General features: G+C 37.0%; 1 protein-coding gene across 1 annotated transcript in view; it reads left to right on the top strand.

Moving 5' to 3' along the window:
- Positions 1-6,569, top strand: part of LOC114628158 (zinc finger protein 81-like) — a 113,798-nt gene that overhangs the window by 7,529 nt on the left and 99,700 nt on the right. Inside the window, exon 3 of the mRNA XM_028776106.1 lies at positions 6,410-6,527. The gene's annotated coding sequence lies outside the window, so the exon portion shown is untranslated. The remainder of the gene's footprint in view (positions 1-6,409; positions 6,528-6,569) is intronic.

The following is a 6,569-nucleotide window of genomic DNA, read 5'->3' on the forward strand; positions in this document are numbered from 1 at the left end:
CGGCCTTGAATGCTTTATTGATTCCAATTTACTTGTATTTTTTTTTGTAAATCCATCCCAATCCTGCTTATGTTGCTATTTTTAAATTTGTTTTTGTTTATGTTGTATAAAATATAAATTAAAAATTAATTTTTAGTAATCACAAATATAAAGGAATCAGGGTGGTTTGGGTTTTCAGTGACTAAAAAACCCGAATTGAGGGAAAAATATTTATTTTTGTTTTATGTTTGAGAAAATGTCTCTTTATGTAGTCCTGACTGTTGTAGAACTTGCTCTGTAGACCAAGCTGGCCTCATTCAGAGACCCACCTGCTTCTGCCTTCTGAGAGCTGGGATTAAAGGTGTGTGCTATCATGCCTGGCATCTATTTTTTTGATGTAAAGGACAAAATAGAATACTTTATTTTGCTAATACGGTGAGCATATCATTGGATGGGTGTGTAATCTGACCAGGCAACTGTTGATCAAGTATACCTGATTTTAAACACCTTTATGTGTTCTTAGTTACTTACTTTAGGCTTAACTTTGATAGCATTTACAAAAGGCCAAAACTTGTCCTTGTATGTGAATTATATTTGTACCTAGCATAGCTACAAACTTAGTTCTGAGCACATTAAAGAATTTGATCATTTTTAAGGTGACTGACCATTAATGTGCATTTCTTAATTATCCTTAACAGTTTATAACAAGTTAGTAGATTTTAAAAGATTGGGATTTTACAGTTTTTTTCCTTGTTGAGTTTGAGCCTTAAAAAATTTGAATAGAAGATCCCTTAGCATTAAAATAAAACTTTAACTCATAGATAGAGTTTCAAAGACAAAAGTATGTGTGTGTGTGTGTATACATATACATATACATATACATATACATATATATATATATGTATGTATGTATGTATATGTATATATGTATGTATATGTATTTATATATTGAACCTCCTTCAGATAATTTGAATAGGTTATAGAGTCTAATCCATTGTTCCAGATACCTGTATAAATCCTTTTGTATACTCAATACATTAGTAGCATTTTTTTTGCTAGATGGTTAACAAAAATAGTTGTCTTAACTCCTTGTGTCAATGCTATTGCAGAAGCAGTGGTGCTAGCAATTAATGAAATTAAAGCTGTTACACCAGCAATAATCAAGCCTGCTACCCTCTTGCTTCTGCTTAAAGCCTAACTCACTTCTTCCAGCACTTTCAAGCTTTTTTCAGTGAATCAAGGTTTTCTAATACTCAGGGCAGTAAGACAAAAGCTGGTTGATAGACCCCTAAAACAGACATGCCAGGTTTCAATACACTAACACAATTGGAAATTATACAGTCAGTGCAACTTACAATAAATACTGTAGACGAGATAAAACCAATTTTAGCTTGACAATTTAAAGAGCCTTAAAACACGCACTAACCCTTGTTTGAAATCCAGATCCTGTCCCAACTTTATCTCTTGCTATCATAACATCGTAGTGAACTACAGCTAACTTCCAAATATGTCTCTGACAATGTCCAGATCCAGTCTTCCAAATGTAGACTGTTATTCCCAATATTGGATTGATTTCTAAACCAGTATATGATTGGGTCCTAATGGCTGGTCACCTTTAAGAAAAATAGAAGAGACACTATAATTTCTCTTTTTGATTCTCTGTCCCACAAGGTCTAAAAATTTGAGGCAAGGCAGCTTGTCCCATCTGGGATATAGGCAAGCAAAGTTGAGTCAGGAACATATGTCCAATACAGCTCCCCAGTCATCCTTGTCAGGGCACTCAGCAAGCCCACAGGTCAGCATCATTCTTTGTCTCAGCAACAGCGTGTGTCACCAATCTTTTTAAAGTTCCATGGGCCTCTTTCACAATACTATGTCCTTGAGGATTATGCAAAATCCCCATAATAAATTTTTGACAAAAAGTCTCGACTTCTCGACTACAGTTGCTAGCTCCATTTTGTTTTTTTTTTTTTATTGGATATTTTATTTATTTACCTTTCAATGTTATACCTTCTCCCATTCCTCCCCAAAACCACTTATCTCATCCCCACTCCTCTTCTATGAGGGTGTGCTCCCACCATCCACCCATTCCTGCCTCCATGCTCTCGAATTCCCTAACACTAGGGCATCCAAACTTTCAGGGACCAAGGCTCTCTCTTCCACTGATGCCTGACAAGGCCATCCTCAACTACCTATACAGGTGGAGCCATGAGTCCTTCCCTTTGTTTTCCCAGGCTGGAGGTTTAGACCCTGGGAGCTCTGGTTGAGTATTTTGATACTCCTAAGAAGTACCAAAGCACCCAAACTTTGGTTTTCCTTCTTCTTCTTGAGCTTCATGTGGTCTATGCATTGTATCTTAGGTATTGTGAGCTTTTGGGCTAATATCCACTTATCAGTGAGTGTATGCCATGTGTGTTCTTTTGTGATTGGCTTACCTCACTCAGGATGATATTTTTCGAGTTCTTCCATTTGCCTAAGAATTTCATGAACTCATTGTTTTTAATAGCTAACTAGTACTCCATTGTGTAAATGTACCATATTTTCTGTATCCATTCCTCTGTTGAAGGACATCTGGGTTCTTTCCAGCTTCTGGCTATTATAAATAAGGTTGCTATGAACATAGTGGAGCATGTGTCTCTGTTGTATGTTGGAACATTTTTTGGGTATATACCCAGGAGTGGTATAGTTGGGTCCTCAGGTAATACTATGTTCAATTTTCTGAGGAACCGCCAGACTGCTTTCCATAGTGGTTGTACCAGCTTACAATCCCACCAACAATGAAGGAGTGTTCCTCTTTCTCCACATCCTCGCCAGCATCTGCTGTCATCAGAGTTTTTGATCTTAGCCATTCTGACTGGTGTGAGGTAGAATCTCAGGGTTGTTTTGATTTGCATTTCCCTAATGATGAAGGATGTTGAACATTTCTTTAGGTGCTTCTCGGCCATTAAATATTCCTCAGTTGAAAAATTCTTGGTTTAGCTCTGTACTCCATTTTTTAATAGGGTTGTTTGATTCTCTGGAGTCTTAACTTCTTGAGTTCTTTGTATATGTTGGATATTAGCTCTCTATCGGATGTAAGACTGGTAAAGATCTTTTCACAATCTGTAGGTTGTCATTTTGTCCTGTTGACAGTGTCTTTTGCCTTACAGAAGCTTTTCACTTTGATGAGATCCCATTTGTCAATTCTTGATCTTAGAACATAAGCCATTGGTGTTCTGTTCAGGAAATTTTCCCCTGTGCCGATCGATGTGTTCAAGGCTCTTCCCCACATTCTCTTCTATTAGAGTCAGTGTATCTGGTTTTCTGTGGAGGTCCTTGATCCACTTGGACTTGAAGTTTGTACAAGGAGATAAGTATGGATCAATTTGCATTCTTCTACATGCTGACCTCCAGTTGAACCAGCACCATTTGTTGAAAATGCTGTCTTTTTTTTCCACTGGACGGTTTTAGCTCCTTTGTCAAAGATTAAGTGACCGTAGGAGTGTGGGTTCATTTCTGGGTCTTCAATTCTATTCCATTGATCTTCCTGCCTGTCTCTGTACCAATACCATGTAGTTTTTATCACTATTGCTCTATAGTACAGCTTGAGGTCAGGGATGGTGATTCCCCCAGAAGTTCTTTTATTGTTTAGAATAGTTCTCACTATCCTGGGTTTTTTGTTATTCCAAATGAATTTGAGAATTTCTCTTTCTATCTCTGTGAAGAACTCACTTGGAAGTTTGATGGAGATTGCATTGAATCTGTAGATTGCTCTCGGCAAGATAGTCAGTTTCACTATATTAATCCTTCCAATCCATGAGCATGGGAGATCTTTCCATCTTCTGAGATCTGCTTTGATTTCTTTCTTCAGAGACTTGAAGTTCTTGTCATACAGATCTTTTACTTGCTTGGTTAGATTCATTCCAAGGTATTTTATATTATTTGTGAGTATTGTGAAGGGTATAATTTTTTTCTCAGCCAGTTTATCTTTTGAGTAGAGGAAGGCTACTGATTTGTTTGAGTTAATTTTAGATCCAGCCACTTTGCTAAAGTTGCTTATCAGGTTTAGGAGTTCTCTGGTGGAAGTTTTGGGGTCACTTAAGTATACTATCAAATCATCTGCAAATAGTGGTATTTTGACTTCTTCCTTTCCACTTTGTATCCCTTTGACTTCTTTTTGTTGTCTAATTGCTCTGGCTAGGACTTCCGAGTACTATATTGAGTAGGTAGGGAGAGAGTGGGCAGCATTTTCTAGTCCCTGATTTTATTGGGATTGCTTTAAGTTTCTCTGCATTTAGTTTGATGTTGGCTACTGGTTTGTTGTATATTGCCTTTATTATGTTTAGGTATGGACCTTGGATTCCTGATCTTTCCAAGACTTTTCATGGAGGGATGTTGAATTTTGTCAAATGCTTTCTCAGCATCTAGTGATATGATTATGTGTTTTTTTTCCTTTGAGTTTGTTTATATAGTGGATTACTTTGATGGATTTCAGAATATTGAACCATCCCTGCATTCCTGGGATAAAGCCTACTTGACCATGATGGATGTTTGCTTTGATGTGTTGTTGTATTCCGTTTGTGAGAATTTTATTGAATATTTTTGCATTGATAATTCATAAGGGAAATTGGTCTGAAGTTCTCTTTCTTTGTTGGGTCTTTGTGTGGTTTAGATATGAGTGTAATTGTGGCTTCATAGAATGAATTGGGTAGTGCTCCTTCTGTTTCTATTTTGTGGAACAGTTTATAGAGAATTGATGTTAGGTCTTGCTTGAAGGTCTGATAGAACTCTGCAGTAAAACTGTCTGGCCCTGGACTTTTTTTGGTGGGGAGACTTTTAATAACTGTTTCTATTTCTTTTGGGGTTATGGGACTGTTTAGATGGTTTATTTGCTCCTGATTTAACTTTGGTAACTTTGTATTTGTCTAGAAAATTGCCCATTTCATCCAGATTTTCCAATTTTGTTGAGTATAGGCTTTTGTAGTAGGATCTGATGATTTTTTAATGTCTTCAGTTTCTGTTGTTATGTCTCCCTTTTCAGTTCTGATTTTATTAATTTGGATACTGTTTCTCTGCCCTCTGATTAGTCTGGGTAAGGGTTTATCTGTAGTGTTGATTTTCTTCAAGAATCAGCTCCTGGTTTTATTGATTCTTTGTATAGTTCTTTCTGTTTCTACTTTGTTGATTTCATCCCTGAATTTGATTATAATTTAAATTATATTATGATGTTTTAAATAAATCTTTAGCAAACACATGACATGGTGGTGCGTGCCTTTAATACCAGCACTTGGGAGGCAGAGGCAGGCGGATTCCTGAGTTTGAGGCCAGCCTGGTCTACAGAGTGAGTTCTAGGACAGCCAGGGCTACACAGAGAAACCCTGTCTTGAAAAAACCAAAAAAAAAAAAAATAATGGCTCCCATTGGCTCATATGTTTGAAAGCTTATTCACTAGGGAATAGAACTCTTTGATAAGATTAGAAATATTAGGAAGTGTGGCCTTGTTTGAGGAAGTGTGTCACTGGTGATGGGCTTTGAGGGTTCAAATCCCATACCAGGTCCAGGTTCTTTCTGCTTGTGGATCAGGATTTAAAGATCTCAGATACTACTACTTCAATGCTTGACTGAGTGCTACCTTGCTATTTGCCGTGATGATAATGGATTAAGCCTCTGAAACTATAAGCAAGCCCCAATTAAATGCTTTCTTTTATAAAGTTGCTGTGGTCATGGTATCTCTTCATAGCAATAGAACAGTGACTAAGACAGAAGTTTGTAGCAGAGACCTCTGTGACAGGACTGATCATGCTGTTTGCTGGAGGATAATTTAACCTAAGACACTACCAAAAATTCACAGAACCTAACTGAGAAGAGACTAAGGGTTTTTTGTTGTTCTTTTGTGTTTTTAGGCGACAGGATGAGAGAATCTTAAGTGTGGCATCCATAAACATCAGTCATGCACGTGGTGTACACATATGTGGCAGAAAAACATTCATACACTGAAATAAACGTTAAAAAATGCAATCAAAATAGTAAATACCATAGGGAAATATAAGAAAATGTTCACAAATTGACCTTAGTAGAATATTTATGGGACAATAAATATGATGGCTATTCTGGGTATCAACTTGACTACGCCTAGAATTAACTAAAACTCAAAAATGGAGGGCTTACCTGTGAAATAGTTTTGCTTAATTTAAAGTAGGAAGATACACTTCTAATATAGATCCTTAAGGTAGAAAGATATACCTTTAATCCAGATCTTTTGAATTGGGAAAACATGCTGTTAATCTGGATCTTGAGTTAAGAAGACATACCTTTTATCCAGATTATTTGAGCTAATCTGGGCTGTAGCTTCTGCTGGAAGCCTATATATAGACATGAAAGAAGGAAGCTTTTATTTTTTGCCTGATTGCTCTTACCTCACTAACAAGTCCATTTCTTTACTGGTATTCAGAATTTCAGCGTATACTGAAGACCATCTGAGACACCTAGCCTCATGGAGTAAGCAACTACTGGATTCTTGGACCTTCTATTCACAGCTAGCCATTGTTGGATTATCTGGATCACAGCCTGTAAGTCATTCTTATAAATCTCTCTCCCTCTCCCTCTCCCTC

This window comes from Grammomys surdaster, unplaced genomic scaffold (assembly GCF_004785775.1).
Source record: "Grammomys surdaster isolate TR1022 unplaced genomic scaffold, NIH_TR_1.0 265, whole genome shotgun sequence".
Classification (NCBI taxonomy): Eukaryota; Metazoa; Chordata; class Mammalia; order Rodentia; family Muridae; genus Grammomys; species Grammomys surdaster.